Source organism: Spermophilus citellus, assembly GCF_964194105.1.
Source record: "Spermophilus citellus genome assembly, contig: SCAFFOLD_365, whole genome shotgun sequence".
NCBI classification, from domain to species: Eukaryota; Metazoa; Chordata; class Mammalia; order Rodentia; family Sciuridae; genus Spermophilus; species Spermophilus citellus.
In genome coordinates this window covers 37,005-54,525 of record NW_027673101.1, presented here as the reverse complement: position 1 = coordinate 54,525, position 17,521 = coordinate 37,005, and the positions used below count along the sequence as shown (strand labels likewise).

Sequence of the window (17,521 nt, the reverse complement as noted above, 5' to 3'; positions counted from 1 at the left end):
ATCATGTGTCTTTGAACACCTGGGAGAGAAGAAGAGGCTTCACCACATTGTTGACATTCATAGGGTTGCCACCCAGTATGAGTTTCTTCATGACTTGGAATGTCATTGGAACAACTGATGACTTTCCCACATACTGAACTTTCATGTGGTCTATCTCCAGTTTGTAACAACATTTGTGTGTGAACACTTTTGAGAGAAACCAGAGATTTCCTATATTGTTTAAATTCACATGGCTTCTCTTCACATTCTTCATGCTTACAGTATTTGTGTCCAGAGTGAGATGTGATGTGCCTATGAAGGAATGAAGGATATATGAAATCTTTTGCACACATAATGAAGTCACATGGATTTACTCTATTAAAATTTTTCTTTGTTTGATTAAGAATTGGAATCGATTTGAAGGTTTCCACTATTCTGTGGGGAAAGTTTTAAGTTTACCATAGGACTTCTTTGAAGACGAAGTGACCAGCACATAATTGATACCTAACTCATTCACAGTTTTCTATTTATTTATAGGTATTTACATTTCTACCAACATCATGTAAAGGCTAGATTTTCTGACTTGTTAAAGTTGCCTGAAAATAAATCGATTGAAAGGAAACAATCCTTTGCAACACAGCTTCTCTATGGCTATTATTCACATAGTCATATTCACATATGCAATTTCATAGTACTTTTTGCATGTCAAATACTTTGAAAAGACTGAATACCTGTCACAGATAAGTACATATTTCTGGTAAAAAATATTATAAGAATAAATACATTTCAAATTATGCATACTTCTTCAGTTGGTTTGCTTTAAAAATTATATGACAGTTCTCAGATTCCCTCACAAATTCCTCTTGTGAGTAGAGTTACCTTAGGTTGCTTCCAGAGTTTTCAATCTGATCTTCAGTGGTCTTGTCTTCCCACTTGTTTCCTAAAATGAGAGAACATAACAATCTTTATGAATATTTAGGAGCTAGAAATGCTTTGCCAAATTGTAGGTGCCATTTATGCTTCAATAATTCATCAACTGATTTCCTTTGCACCTTCTACATAAATGACCAAAATAAACATGAGTTCTCAATTGGATTAATTTTAAAACCATCATTGTTACCTATAGAAGCCAGGTTTCTGAGGACTTCCAGCATCACATCTCTGTAAAGGTTCTTCTGGGAAGCATCCAGAAAAGACCACTCCTCCTTGGTGAAGTTCACAGCCACATCCTCAAAGGTCATTGAGATCTAAAATATCCCACAAATGTATAGTGGAGGCCAGGAAAGATTGACAGCATGAGAAATCTGCACTCAACATGCATGATGTTCACATGATTGCCTGGCCTCCTGATTAATTCCACGATTTGGTCCATCAAATCTTTACTGCACTCAATTTCTTACACCCATTCCAACACTAGAAATTGGCTACTCAGAAGGCAAACATTATAGTGATTTATACCCTTCCTTTGGTGAGTTCACAGGAAGTAAGACAGGCTCCCAGATCACTCCTAACTTCTTTAATGGTTGCACCTCTATTACGTGTCCTAGAAACGTCCTGTGTGGTACAGAGCTAATATAAGCACTTCTGATAGTATGTATCTTTAGAAAAGAAAGGTGATAAGTAGAAAAATGCAGGAATCATGAAACTAAGCATTTGAGAGAGATTCTGCCAACTACAGTGGCTCCCTGTACCTACAAGGTTAATATAGGCAACATGGTATTTACTGATGTCTTGTTTCCTCTGAAAGTCTATTGTTCCATACTTAAAGAAATGCCTAGGGGGCTGGGGATGTGGCTCAAGTGGTAGCGTGCTCGCCTGGGATGCATGCGGCCCGGGTTCGATCCTCAGCACCACATACCAACAAACATGTTGTGTTCGCCGAGAACTAAAAAATAAATATTAAAAAAAGAAGAAATGCCTAGGGCCAGCCCCCACTCCCACCCTCTGGGCATGGGGTCACTAAGGAGATTCCTTCATAGACAACATTTAGACAACATTTCACACAGGTGGTCACAATGTGTTAACTGGAAATTGACCTCATCCTGTGTGATTACACTAAGAACAACTAGAAGTTTGCAGGTGCTTTACTCCAGAACAAATTTAGTCAACTAGCTTACTATTAAATGACCAAAACTAACATGAGTTCTCTATTTGATTAATTTAATTTATTTATTAATAAACACAACAATTTGATAGTTTCTTGTGGTTACAGTCAAAGCAGAATGGGGTAAGTGGAATGATGGCACGTGTCTTAGAAATAACTCAATGAGGACTTGGAAGATGGCGGCGGATGGAGTGCATCACCCCCGTGTACCATGTCACTGTGCGGGTGAATGAGAAGTTAGAACGGCCAAAAGCTATCTTATTAGGAATTTCCAGCAAAATTGGGGTGCACCAAAACCTAGAGGAAGGATTTCCATCGCCCGAGGATCGGTTACTGGGGCTCAACCGCGAGCGATTTGTCCGCACAGAGATTCAAGCTGCTTATTCAGTGACTTGCCCCACTGCTAGACTGCGACGCTCGCCGGGAAACGGCGAGCTAGAAACGCAGAGATATGGCGCTGCTGATTCTGTGGGTGCCTTCTGGCTGTGCCCTCACTGTGCTCAGTGCTGAATTCTGGGTTTGAGACAGGGGAAGGAAGCGGTCCAATCCTCTCCTCCAAACCAGTAAGACCACCAAGGAAGCCAGCGGCCACCATCTTGGAGAGCTGACATCACCATCGCCAGTTTTCGACTGATCACATCTCATTCAGTGATAGAACAGATCTGTGACATTAAAACCATTTTCCATACAACGGGAAAATCACATAAAATCTCTCCCCGGCTTTCCGGGGGTGTGATTAACAGAGGGAATGTGAGTAGAGGTGTGGGGGAAAGGCAAAGGCACCTGACCCCCAACTCCTCCCTCCCACCAGCGGCGAAAACAAAACCTGTTTTGCCAGCTCTAGGAGGAGGGGCTAGCGGAGAAAATCAAAACAATAAGGTGCCGGTTCCCAAAAGCCGCACTCCACATCCAGGAAACTGCAGGCCCAGAGTGTAGTTTCAACTGCCGAGAGGTACCACACGGGGGTAGACCTGGCTGACAGGAGAAGCCAGGGGACTAGAAACCAGGAATTAACCTAAGCTAACAGGTTTTGAGAGACACCAGTGGGGGGAGGAGGGAGCAGCCTAATACGGACTGTTTCCTATAGCTGGAGGACAAAATCTTGGCCCGGAAGGCACAGCACCACCTGCTGGAAGCGAAGAAAATAGAAGCCTAACAGTGTCTTTTTTTCTTTTAATTTTTTTTTAATTTTATTTTTTTCTTTTCTACAATTGTACTATTATTTTTTTAAATGTAATTTCTATTTTACTGTGTTTTATTATTTTTTTATTATCATTTCCTTTTCTTTTCTATTCTTTTTTCTTTCTTTCCTCTCTCCCTCTTTCTTGGTTTGCTTCCTCACTTTTTCCCCATCTTTCCTCTTAAGCACGACCACCCAGATTATGTACAACTTACTAAATGCAAATAGATGAATACTACGAATCAGTCCATAGTCCGACTAAGCCCTTAACTACCCCCAAGTACTCCTGTCTATTCCTTGTTAATATCCGCCTGCATTTGAGCAACCCCCCAAAGAAGCTAACATATACTAACCTCCATACCATCAAAGCGCCCGACCTCATCATAAAATCCTAAGTTCAAACCTCAATTCTATACATGCCATCAAATTCTGTAGGCCTCTAATGAAACTAATGAATTTACCATAAAGCACAATTAAACACAATATCGCTAAACATTGTCTCCCAACACAAAGGAGAGATATTGGAACTATGAAAACCAAAACAAATTTAAAGAAGAAAACAGAAACACAGCAGTGAAACAGAGTTGGAAAGCAATGTGAGCACCATGAAAAAACAAGGGAAAAAAGGATTACAAACAGTGCAGGAAAGCTTAAATTCACAGGAGAACCTAGAGGCTTCAGAAAAATGGACAGAGAAAGAACTCAAGGTACACGTAACTCACATGGAACGGAATCTTAGAGAAGACTTTAGGCAGCAAGTACAAACAATGAAAGTATACTTTGAAAATGAATTAAATAGGCAAATTCAAATGGCAAAGAATGACCTATACCAGGAGATAGAGATTTAAAAAAAAAAAAAATCAAACAGTAATCCTAGAAATGGAGGAAACCATAAACCAAATTAAAAACTCAAATGAGAATATTACAAATAGACTAGATCAAATAGAAGTCAGAGCATCAGATAATGAAGACAAAGTGTATCAACTTGAGAAGAATATAGTCAACACAGAAAGGATGCTAAAAAGTCACCAGCAATCTATCCAAGAAATATGGGATGTTATTAAAAAGAAACAAAAAAAACTTGAGAGTCATCGGGATAGAAGAAGGTATAGAGATTCAAACCAAAGGAATGAACAACCTATTGAATGAAAGAATCCTAGAAAACTTCCCAGATATGAAAGATGGAATGGATTGCCAAATCCTGGAAGCCTACAGGACTCCAAACATACAAAACCCTAATAGACCAACTCCAAGAAACATAATTATGAAGATATCCAACATACAGAACAAAAAGACAATATTAAAAGCTACAAGAGAAAGAAGGCAGATTACATTCAGGGGTAAACCAATTAGGTTAACAGCTGATTTTTCATCACAGACGAAGAAAGCAAGAAGATCCTGGAACAACGTATTTCAAACACTGAAAAATAATGGATTCCAACCAAGAATACTGTATCCAGCAAAATTAAGCTTCAGATTTGACAATGAAATTAAAATATTTCATGATAAACAAAACTTAAAAGAATTCGCAGCCAAAAAACCAGCACTGCAAGGCATTCTGAGCAAAACAGCACCCAAAACTAACATTGGGAGGTAATCCAGTAAAGAGAAGGACAAAAAATATAACCAAAAAGGAAAAACGAGCCATATTAAAATAAATAAATAAATAAATAAATAAATAAACATGTCTGGAAGTACAAACAATATATCAATAGTAACCTTAAACGTTAATGGCTTAAATTCACCAATCAAGAGACAAAGGCTAGTACACTGGATTAAAAAAAAAATGAATCCAACAATATGCTGCCTTCAGGAGACTCATATGATAGGAAAAGACATACACATGTTGAAAAAGAAAGGCTGGGAAAAATCATACCACTCACATGGTCCTTGGAAGCAAGCAGGAGTGGCCATACTCATATCGAATAAAATCAACTTCAAACCTAACTTAATCAAAAGGGATAAAGAAGGCCACTATATATATACTGTTATAAGGAACCATCCACCAACAAGACATAACAATTATCAATATGTATGCACCAAACAATGGTGCTGCAACATTCATAAAACAAGCTCTCCTCAAGTTCAAGAGTCAAATAGACCACAACACAATAATTATCGGTGACTTCAATGCACCGCTCTCTCCATTGGACAGATCCACCAGACAAAAGCTGAATAGAGAAACTATAGAACTCAATAAAACAATTAATAACCTAGACTTAACCAAAATATATAGACTATATCAACCATCATCAAATGGATACACGTTCTTCTCAGTAGCACATGGATCCTTCTCAAAGGTAGACCATATATTATGCCATAGGGCAACTCTTAGTAAATATAAAAGGGTGGAGATAATACCATGCATCTTATCTGATCATAATGGAATGAAACTGGAAATCAATGATAAAAGAAGGAAGGAAAAATCCTGCATCACCTGGAAAATGAACAATATGTTACTGAATGATCAATGGGTTACAGAAGACATAAAGGAGGAAATAAAAAAAAATTCTTATAGATAAATGAAAATACAGACACAACATACCGGAATCTATGGGACACAATGAAAGCAGTTTTAAGAGGGAAATTCATTGCCTGGAGGACATTCCTCAAAAAAAGAAAAAAAAAAAACACAGATAAATGAACTCACACTTCATCTCAAAACCCTAGAAAAAGAAGAGCAAAACAACAGCAAATGTAGCAGAAGACAAGAAATAATTAAAATCAGAACGGAAATCAACGAAATTGAAACAAAAAAAAACATTGAAAAAATTGATAAAACTAAAAGTTGGTTCTTCGAAAAAATAAATAAAATTGACAGACCCTTAGCCATGCTAACAAAGAGAAGAAGAGAGAGAACTCAAATTACCAACATATGGGATGAAAAAGGCAATATCACAAAAGATACTACAGAAATACAGAAGATAATTAGAAATTATTTTGAAACCCTATATTCCAATAAAATAGAAGATAGTGAAGATATCAATAAATTTCTTAAGTCATATGACTTGCCCAGATTGAGTCAGGAAGATACACACAATTTAAAAAGACCAATGACAAAGGAGGAAATAGAAGAAGCCATCAAAAGACTACCAACCAAGAAAAGCCCTGGAACAGATGGATATACAGCAGAGTTTTACAAAACCTTCAAAGAAGAATTAATACCAATACTTTTCAAGTTATTTAAAGAAACAGAAAAAGAAGGAGATCTTCCAAATTCATTGTATGAGACCAACATCACCCTGATACCAAAACCAGACAAAGATACTTCAAAGAAAAAAAACTACAGACCAATATCTCTAATGAACATAGATGCAAAAATCCTCAATAAAATCCTGGCAAATTGAATACAAAAGCATATCAAAAAAATTGTGCACCATGATCAAGTAGGATTCATCCCTGGGATGCAAGGCTGGGTAAATATACGGAAATCAATAAATGTCATTCACCACATCAATAGACTTAAAGAACCACATGATCATCGATAGATGCAGAAAAAGCATTCGACAAAGTACAACAACACTTTATGTTCAAAATACTAGAAAAACTAGGAATAACAGGATCTTACCTCAACATCGTAAAAGCTATATATGCTAAACCTCAGGCTAGCATTATTCTGAATGGAGAAAAACCGAAGGCATTTCCTCTAAAATCTGGAACAAGACAGGGATGCCCTCTATCACCACTTCTATTCAATATAGTTCTCAAAACACTGGCCAGAGCAATTAGACGAAAGAAATTAAAGGCATAAAAATAGGAAAAGAAGAACTTAAATTATCACTATTTGTGGATGATATGATAATATATCTAACAGACCCAACAGGGTCTACAGAGAAACTACTAGAGTTAATAAATGAATTCAGCAAAGTGGCAAGATATAAAATCAACACGCATAAATCAAAGGCATTCCTGTATATCAGTGCCAAATCTTCTGAAATGTAAATGAGGACAACCACCCCATTCACAATATCCTCAAAAAAAAAATAAAATACTTGGGAATCAACCTAACAAAAGAGGTGAAAGATTTATACAATGAATACTACAGAACCCTAAAGAGAGAAATAGAAGAAGACCTTAGAAGATGGAAAAATATACCCTGTTCATGAATATGAAGAACTAACATCATCAACATGAAAATATTACCCAAAGTTCTCTATAGGTTCAATGCAATGCAAATCAAAATCCTAAGGGCATTTCTTGTAGAAATAGATAAAGCAATTATGAAATTCATATGGAAAAACAAAAGACCCAGAATAGCAAAAGCAATTCTAAACAGGAAGTGTGAGTCAGGCAATATAGCAATACCAGAGTTCGAACTATACTACAGAGCAATAGTAACAAAACCAGCATGGTACTGGTACCAAAAAAGGCGGGTGGATGAATGGTACAGAATAGAGGACACAGAGACCAGTCCACAAAATTACATCTATCTTATATTTGATAAAGGGGCTAAAAGCATGCAATGGAGGAAAGATAGCATCTTCAACAAATGGTGCTGGGAAACGCAAAAAAATTAACAATAATAAAACAAATGAGGGCTGGGGATGTGACTCAAGTGGTAGCACGCTCGCCTGGCATGCGTGCGGCCCGGGTTCGATCCTCAGCACCACATACAAAACAAAAATGTTGTGACCGCCGAGAACTAAAATAAATAAATATTAAAACTCTTCTCTCTCTCTCTCTCTCTCTCTCTCTCATCTCTTAAAAAAAAATAACCCAATCAACAAATGGGTCAAAGACCTGAACAGACACTTCTCAGAGGAGGACATACAATCAATCAACAAATACATGAAAAAATGCTCACCATCTCTAGCAGTCAGAGAAATGCAAATCAAAACCACCCTAAGATACCATCTCACTCCAGTAAGATTGCCAGCCATTATGAAGTCAAACAACAATAAGTGCTGGCAAGGATGTGGGGAAAGGGGTACTCTTATACATTGCTGGTGGGACTGCAAATTGGTGCACCCAATTTGGAAAGCAGTATGGAGATTCCTGGGAAAGCTGGGAATAGAACCACCATTTGACCCTGCTATTGCCCTTCTCGGACTATTCCCTGAAGACCTTAAAAGAGCGTACTACAGGGATACTGCCACATCGATGTTCATAGCAGCACAATTCACAATAGCTAGACTTTGGAACCAACCCAGATGCCCTTCAATAGATGAATGGATAAAAAAAAATGTGGCACTTATACACAATGGAGTATTACGCAGCACTAAAAAATGACAAAATCATGGAATTTGCAGGGAAATGGATGGCATTAGAGCAGATTATGCTAAGTGAAGCTAGCCAATCCCTAAAAAACAAATGCCAAATGCCTTCTTTGATATAAAGAGACATAAAGAGAGTAACTAAGAACAGAGCAAGGAGGAAGAGCAGGAGGAAAAGACTAACATTAAACAGAGACATGAGAAGGGAGGGAAAGGGAGAGAAAAGGGAAACTGCATGGAAATGGAAGGAGCCCCCAATTGTTATACAAAATTACATATAAGATGTTGTGAGTGGAATGGGAAAAAAAAACAAGAAGAGAAATGAATTGTAGTAGATGGGGTAGAGAGAGAAGATGGGAAAGGATGGGAGGGGGGAATAGTAGAGGATAGGAAAGGTAGCAGAATACAGCAGTCACTAATATGGCATCATGTAAAAATGTGGATGTGTAACCGATGTGATTCTGCAATCTGTAATTGGGATAAAAATGGGAGTTCATAACCCACTTGAATCTAATGTATGAAATACGATATGTCAAGAGCTTTGCAAGGTTTTGAACAACCAATAAAAAAATGAAAAAAAAAAGAAAGAAAGAACTCAATGACCTAAAAATGTCACCATGGGCTGGAGATGGGGCTCAAGCGATAGCGTGCTCACCTGGCATGTGTGCAGCCCAGGTTCGATCCTCAGCACCACATACAAACAAAGATATTGTGTCTGCCGAATACTAAAAAATAAATATTAAAAAAATTCTCTTCTCTCTTTCTCTCTTAAAAAAAAAAGAAAGAAAGAAAGAAAGAAAAAACAAAAATGTCACCTTCTCCAAACAACAGCCTTACAAAGTTTTATAACTCTGAAAACAATCTTCTGAATAAACAGCAGGCACTACTTTTCTAAGTCTCACAGCAACAATGAATGTCCAATGATTGTCAAACTCTTCTTAACAGCAGCTGGTTCACTACCATAATATACAGTCATGAGACACATACCAATGTTCTGTTCAAGGACATTTTGATCAAGGTTGGGCCACATATGCAATGATTGTCTGTTGTGAAAGAGATTCATCGTGCCTGTAGCAATGGTGGTGCAAACAAACCTAAGGCAGAAGCTTTTCCAGAGTGTGGTAAAGCAACAAGTTTGTAGCCCAGAATTCTGAACTATCCCACACAGTCTGCGTGTGAAAGAGGCCACCATTCACATCTGTAAGCATGCTATGATGTCTGCACAGTGATGGAACAGACAAAGAAAATGTCCCTGCCACTTACACAGAAGCATACTCAAGGACTGAAACCATACAGAACCACCCAAAACAATGAAGAATCCACAATTACACTCAGAGACATCAGCCCAACTCTGTCAGGACAATGATGCAGACAGGAGGGCTTCATGGACCTTCAACCAAATGGGAAGCACACTGAGGTCTCAGGGTCACAGCAACACTCCACAGGACATAAACCACACCCCTACAAGTGCACCACCAGTGAAATCCCATGTATGCTCAAAGAACATGAGAGCTAAAGCAGAAATCAGATCAGAAGAAACTGAACAGCCTCCAGGGAAGGGGACATGAAACACAGGGCTCTGAACAGACACAGGACAAAGAGGTGACTCAAGAGAAAAGGTGACCATTTTGAAAGAAAAAAATGTAAAAGTCCATCATAGGAAATTCATAGAGAACACCAGAGGTGGTGCTGAATGGGTATCTAAGTCATCCAACACACATTTCAGAAAAGAAGAGCTAAAAGCAACCAATGAAACTGCCGCTTAAGAAAACCAGAGAAAGAAGAGCAAGGTAAACCTTATAAATTAACCACAGGTAGGTTGCCGCAGTCTGGCTGGGCACAATTCAGAAGCCACTTGTCAAAGGAAACAAACTTCATTTCTAGAACCACACATGCCAAACAAAAAAGCTCCTCAGGAAAAACCTTCAGAGCCCAACTGCCACCACCAGCTTCCCACAAGCCTCTCAACCTCCCCCACTCCTCCTGCTCTTGAGGCCGATTGGCTGGGTCGTGTGGGTGGAGCCAAAAAAGTCCCCCAATGAGCAGCTCTGTAGTCTGAAAGGGCAGGGAAACAGCCCAATGAGCATCACCGCAGAGGAGCCAATCAGCTAGAAGTTGCTGGGGCCGCTGTGAGCCAATCATCAGCTGGCAGTCTGAAAGTTTGCTGGGGCCCCTTCGGCTGTGGCTCTCAACAGTAGGTAACAGAGAAAGTGTTGATGAAACCACAATCAGGAAATCCGCAGTCTGCAAAATCAAGTTCTTCATGAACATCAGCATCACTGATTAACTGACAAAAGGCTAAGAATACAGAGGACAGGGACTGGGGTTGTGGCTCAGTGGAAGAGTGCTTGCCTAGTGCTTGGGAGAAACTGGGTTCAATCCTCACTGCCACATAAAAAGAAAGAAATAAAAAGTGTAAAATATACAATATTATTAAAGAAAAAAAACAACGAGGACTGAAAACCTACTAACAGATTTAAAAGTGTCATCGTCAACAATGCATTGGGACTTCAGATTATCATAAATGTGCTTGACACAAATTAGACAACTTACAGAAACTGGACCATTTCTTTGAGAGAGACAATCTCCTACAACTTACACACAAGGGGAAATACACAAAACAGATGAGCCCATGGCTGCTGAGAAAAACAGACTCAATAACTAATTACTTCCTAAAAAGGCAAGGCAAGGCTCTGACATCTCAAACAGGCTTCCATGAGACACATAAGAACTGCCACCAGTTTTCTACGTTTTTTCCAAAACATAAAAGCTGAGTTAACACCTCCTAAGTCTTCCTGAGGCATAAGTTACCATATTATCCAAATTAAATAGATGAAGAAAAGTATTAAATAGAAAAGACGACTATGAATGATGCTCATAATCATAAATGCAAAATTTAATCATAAATGCAAAAAACTGTACAATTAAGTCATCACACTCCAGGTGTCTACGCAAATGATGTGAAAATTATGGGCACAGGAACCCTCACTGCAGTGACTACAGCAGCCATATCCAGAACTGCCCAAAGCTAGATGCAAGGAAGATGCACCTTTCAATACTGAATGGACAAGCTGAAGTTAAACCACACCAAAGAGCATCACTCAGAAAATGAGCTCTGCAGCCTGGAAAGACAGCACCCTTAAAGGCAGACTGGTAAGTGAGAGAAGCCAGTTTGAAATGGCCAAGTGCAGCAAGATTCCAAGTCAAGAACATTCTGAAAAAGACAACATTATAGATGCAATAGCAGAACTGATGGGTGCCAGGGACTTAGGGAGCAGAGAGGGAGGAAGGAATGAGGAGGAGTGATGAACAGGTGGAACATTGGATTCCCAGAGCAGTGAAACTCTTCTGTATGACATTATCTTGTATATGATGTGACACACACAATCACATCAGAAGGAAGAGGAACCCTAAAGTAAAGGATGAACTTTGGCTTATCCTAAATGTTGCTTCATCCATTCTCTTTATCAAATGTTCAACACTGGTTTAGTAACTAACAAACACCCTACACCAATGCAATATGTTGAAAACAGTGGAGACTATCAGCTGGAGAGAAGGCGTATTTGATACTATGAGTAATGGCACATTTAATTGTCACCTTGATTGGATTAAAGGATGCCGATGATTAATGAGCTTCTGTATGTGTCCATGAGGGTGTGTCTACAAATGATGGGCATATGGGATAGTGAGCCAAACTGGAGAACCTCTTTAAGCTAGGCAGCACCATCCAATAGGACGGTGTCTTGGGTGGAACAAAATTCTTCACTCTCCCAAAGTGGACTCTGCCAGTGATTCTCTAGTGAGTTTCCAGAATCTTTGGTCTGGACTAGGGCAGCACCATTGATCCCCCTTGTTCTGAGGCTTCAGCCTCTGGGACTCTGCAGCTACTACTTCTCAAGCTCTCCAGCCTGCAGATGGCCACTGTGGACATCCACCTTCGGGTCAAGTAGGCCAATCTAATGAATCCCCTTTGATAATCATACTTCCTCTTGATACTTTTCCTCTAGAGAACACTGACTAAACCTATGTAAGCCTAAAATTGCTCATAAAAACAAAGTTTATCTAATAAAGAAGTAAATAAACTACCAAGCCATGAAGTTTTAAAAATGTATACATAAGAAACAATATGATATGCTAAATAACTTTTTCATAATAATGCAAAAAATGAAGCAAAGAGGAAGAGTCATAGTTACAAATTTCAAAAGTATGAACAAAAGCAAGAAAACTGATTTTCAATACTATTTTCATCTGGAAAGAAATTGGATGATAAGTCTTCAAAACTCATTCCAACTGCTGGTGTAGTGGTGTGCACCTGTAATTTCAGCCACTAGGGAGGTCAAGGCAGGGAAATGGCAAAAGTTTGAGGCCTGTCTCAGCAACATAGTAAGACACTCAGAAATTTAGTGAGACTGGTCTTCATTAAAAATAAAAAGAGGGTCTGGGACTGTAGCTGAGTGACAGACCACTTGCTAACATGTGTGAGGCACTGGGTATGATCCTCAGCATCACAGAAAAATAAATAAAATAAAGGTATTCTATCCATCTACAACTATACAAAATTAAAAAAAAAAGAAAAATCAATAAATAAATAAGAAGGGCTGAGGATGTGCTCAGTGGTCAAGTGCCTGTAGGTTTATTCCCCAGTAAAACACCTGCCCACCTCCAGAACGTTGCTCAGAAATTGAAATTCATTTCTGGGAGATAACTAAGCATGAGCAAGTCCATGGCATCAATTCCCAGCACTCAATAAGTAAGCAAATAAATAAACAACAGTCTACAATACTAATTCTCTTGGGCTGGAGAGTGGTGCTTGGTAAAATACATGTAATAAGAGATAAAAATGCTTATAATACAAAAGGTACACAATTAGAGGCATAAAAACACAACAATATCAGTGGAAAGACACCACACTTTCTCACAAAGAAGATTGAATGTTCCCATGATCTAAACTCTCTGAAAAAACACTGAGTGTTTCAGTAAATTCTGTGAAATTTTTAGGGCATTGTTTACTGTATTTTGGAGGTAAACTTAAGAAAAACTACATCTAAAAATGGAAATAGTTGGGTTGGGATTCTGGCTCAGCAGTAGAGTACTTGCCTAGCACATGAGAGGCCCTAGGTTTGATCCTCAGCACCACATAAAAATAAATAAATAGATATTGTGTCCAACTACAGCCACAACAAAAAATACTCTTCAAAAAATTGGAAAAGTAAACTGTATCTAAGACCAGCCAAAATGTTGTACAAGACAGAGAGAATAGAGAGAGCATTTATGTTACTCCCAAGTTTCATAAGATAAAAGGCTAGCTCCCAAAGTGGTGGCCCTATGAGGAGGCAGTTGGGAGGGAACAGGAATTAGGTGACATGGTGAGGGGATCAGCACCCTTATTTAGACACATGGATCTCTCTTTTGCAGAAAACAGGTGTCATTTACTCTTTCACTGATATTCAGTGATTAAATGATTACAGTTGGGTATTCAAGGTATTTTCAAAATTGTCCTTAAAATTTACAATGAGACAGGTGTGATGGTGCATACCTGTAACCCCAGCGGTTCAGGAGTCTGAGGCCCTAGAAGATGTAGCAAGACTCTGTCTCAAAACAAAGAATGTAAAAGGGGCTGGTGGTTAAGCACCTCTGTGTTCCATTCCTGATAACAAAAAACCACACAGTTAGCATGAACCTGCCAAATTCAGACAACAATGGCGAAAAACTGTCGTCCTCTGTCAAATTCATCACCTTGTGAAGGACAGATACAAGTTTCATGAAATCACATTCATAAATTTATCCACCACTATTTTTGTAAAATTGGACTCAAATTCTGCAGCAATAATGCAAGACAGAGTTTCTCTGTATCTTATGTGGTATTTTGGAATCGAGGGTTGGATTTCAATTTGAAACCACTGAAAAGACAAATCTGAATCTTACAAACTTTCTACACATGCTCAGGGGTAGCAAAAGGTAAATTAGGCAATTAGATGTTTTCTTTTTCTTTATTTCTTTTTTGTTTGATGCCCCCGAGATTAAACCCAGAGATATTACTACTGAGCCCCATCCCCAGTCATTTTTATATTTTATTTTGAGACGCAGTCTCACCAGGTTGCATAAGGCCTCGCTAAGTTGCTAAGGCTGTCCTCAAATTTGCAACACTCCTGTCTCAGCCTCTGGAGCAGGAAGGATCACAGGTGTGCACCACTGTACCTGGCTGTAAGCAGGGATTTTTAACAACAACAACCAAAAAAAAGGTGGATTTTAATCCGCCTCTCTCTTGCCATTTTACTAATAAATGGCTCTGAATAAATAAACCTGGGCCTCAGATAAGTGAGCACATCATTTCAAAGTGATACACAGAAAGCTTTGGTGCTGAGGGAGCACAGATGTGTCAGGCTCAAGGGGCAGGGAAGGTCCCTGACAGCTGGGACATGCTTCCTCCTGGTCTTGCTCATGGAAAGCATCCAGGATCACCCTCCCAGGCACCTGGACCATGACTCCAGTCTATAAGGCTTTTCAGGTTTGCACAGCTCTGCACTGGGGTGGGTGGTTTTTATATTCTGGGAGAGGTTTTGCTCCTTCACACTGTGAGAGACTAAAAGGGCAGGAGTCACTGCTCACCTGGCCCCTCAGCACCAGCATCCACAGGCTGACTGTCCACCTGTCTCCAAGAAATGGGAACAGAGCTTCGGGAAAACTAGGTCCCAAGGAAGTAGCTGTTTAGATGAGGCCTTTTCCAGGAGATTCCTCAGCCCAGGGCCCCTAGCAGCTTCCCTGAGAGGCTGTACCCCACACCTCAGGCTGTCCTCTGGGAGCAGCTGACCCAGGGCCTGAAATTCTGTTCACCCTGCAAGGCACAGGGCAGCTGTGGGCACTTTGTGGCAGCTCCAGGAGAGGACAGTGGCTGAGGACATGGGACTCTGTGAGGTGTCCAAAGGGAACCTCTGTCCAAGAAATTTGATATGGTGTCTACATCTAAAAAAGATAAAAGAAAAAGCACAAGATTTTTACAGCTGTGAACTCAAGTTCTCTATACAGTTGCATCTACATCAAAGAACCTTCAGAGTACTTGACTTTGGCTAACTAGACTACCATGAGGGTGGAAAGGCAGGGTTCTGTATGGAGAGCAAACATTATCTCGGGCTATCTTAAGCCCTTTAATAGTCAATCATCTTAATTTCTGTATCAGACCACAATCTCAAAACTTCTCAGAATATATCACTAATCGGACCAGATGTCTCCAAAATCCATCAAAGCTCAGAATGCAATGACAGACATACAGAAGAATTTTTTTTTATTTTTTTTTTCTGTACCCCACCAATCTGATGTTTCTACCAATGCAGTGATACACAGTTTCTTTTATAAAAGTTCATGGAGGCCAGGCACAGTGGCACACAACTGTAATCCCAGCAGCTTGAGAGGTTAAGATGAGAGGATTGCTAAATTCAAAGCCAGATTCAGCAACTTAGTGAGACCATTATGAACTTAGTGACATGATGTCTGAAAATACATTATAAAAAGGACTTGGAATGTGGATCAGTGTTTATGTGCCCCTGGGTTCAATCCCTGGTATATTTAAGAAAGAAAGAAAGAAAGAAAGAAAGAAAGAAAGAAAGAAAGAAAGAAAGAAAGAAAGAAAGAAAGAAAGAAAGGAAGGAAGGAAGGAAGGAAAGAAGGAAGGAAAGAAGAAAGAAGTGATGTAATCTCTTCCAAGCAGGGTCACACACATCATTCAGGGTAACTTGAATAAATGTTTCTTAGTATGATAATTAATATTTGGGTTAAAATGAACTATTTTCTGTAGCTGGGGTTGTCGATGCCTTTAAACCCAACAGATTGGGAAGCTGAGGCAGGAGGATCACAACTTTCAGGCCACGCTGGGCACCATAGCCAGATCCTTTCTGAAAATCATACTGAAAAAAGCTAGGGATGAAGGACAGTCAATGAATCAGACATTATGGTAGTGGCATCCCCTTTTTTCACAGAAAATTGTAACTGGGTTTCTCCAGAAATCTTCACCATGGCTAATTTTAGGACTGTCAACAAAAGAGTGTCCACAAAAAAGTTCAGTGTAGATAAACTTCCTATTTTTGTGTTGCCCTATTTTACTGGGCTGCTAGTCTGGAAGAAATCAGCACTCCTGGGCTGGGGATGTGGCTCAAGCAGTAGCGCGCTCTCCTGGCATGCGTGCGGCCCGGGTTTGATCCTCAGCACCACATACAAACAAAGATGTTGTGTCTGCCGAGAATTAAAAAATAAATATTAAAAAAATCTCTCTCTCTCTCTCTCTAAAACAAAAATTAAAAAAAAAAAAAAGAAATCATCACTCCAGGTGCTGGACTTTCCCTTACTAGTTTTTTACACACTTGTTTCCACTATAGTAGTTTGTAGAAATGTGCAAACAAGGCCTCTGGCCTTGAGCTGGGATTCACAGACAAGTCACCTACTGGGCTCCATGGTAACAGCTGGTGGGGGAGGAAAGAAAGGGGAGAAGAAGCTCTCCCCTCCTCAGGTGCTCTCCTTGAAGGGTTAACTTGGCCAGAACAGAGAAAGAAAAACCTGCTTTTATGTGTGTGATGTGACAAATTGACTATGGTGACTCCATTTTGTGAACTCAGCCATGACACTCAAAAAGCTCATGACTGGGGCAGTTTGGATTCTTTTGTTCATGAAAATTCCCCAAGAACACAGAATGATCTATGGGGCCAACTGGAGACTAACTGACCACAACTTTCAGGCTTGCTTATGTTGCCTGAACCCCCAAAGTTCCCTTTTGTGGTTTTTGTGCTTAAAAAAGGAGCCAACTGAAGGCAGGGGCACCACTCTGACCATCTCATTCTTTCAAGAGCAGAGTGTCTGACACTGGCCAGCAATAAAGGCTTAACTGGAATGAGACTGTGTGGTCTGAGAGTTATTTGGGGGTCCCGGTATTACAATGTGAACTTCTGAGCCCCTCCCCTTACATGCTGGGTATAAAATTCTGAAACCACCTGAACTCAGGGTTCAGGGGATGGATGGATTGATTACAGCAAAACAGTGCCCTCTGAGATGGGCTGC

The 17,521-nt window shown here is 39.6% G+C and overlaps 1 long non-coding RNA gene across 1 annotated transcript; it reads right to left on the bottom strand.

The window, feature by feature from the left end:
- Positions 1-253: 253 nt before the first annotated feature.
- LOC308640110 lies at positions 254-15,430 on the bottom strand. The gene is made up of 3 exons (XR_014020175.1): positions 15,086-15,430; positions 859-919; positions 254-291 (listed from the first exon to the last, which is right to left on the bottom strand). It is a non-coding gene; the product is annotated as an uncharacterized lncRNA (long non-coding RNA).
- Between the last annotated feature and the right edge of the window lie 2,091 nt (positions 15,431-17,521).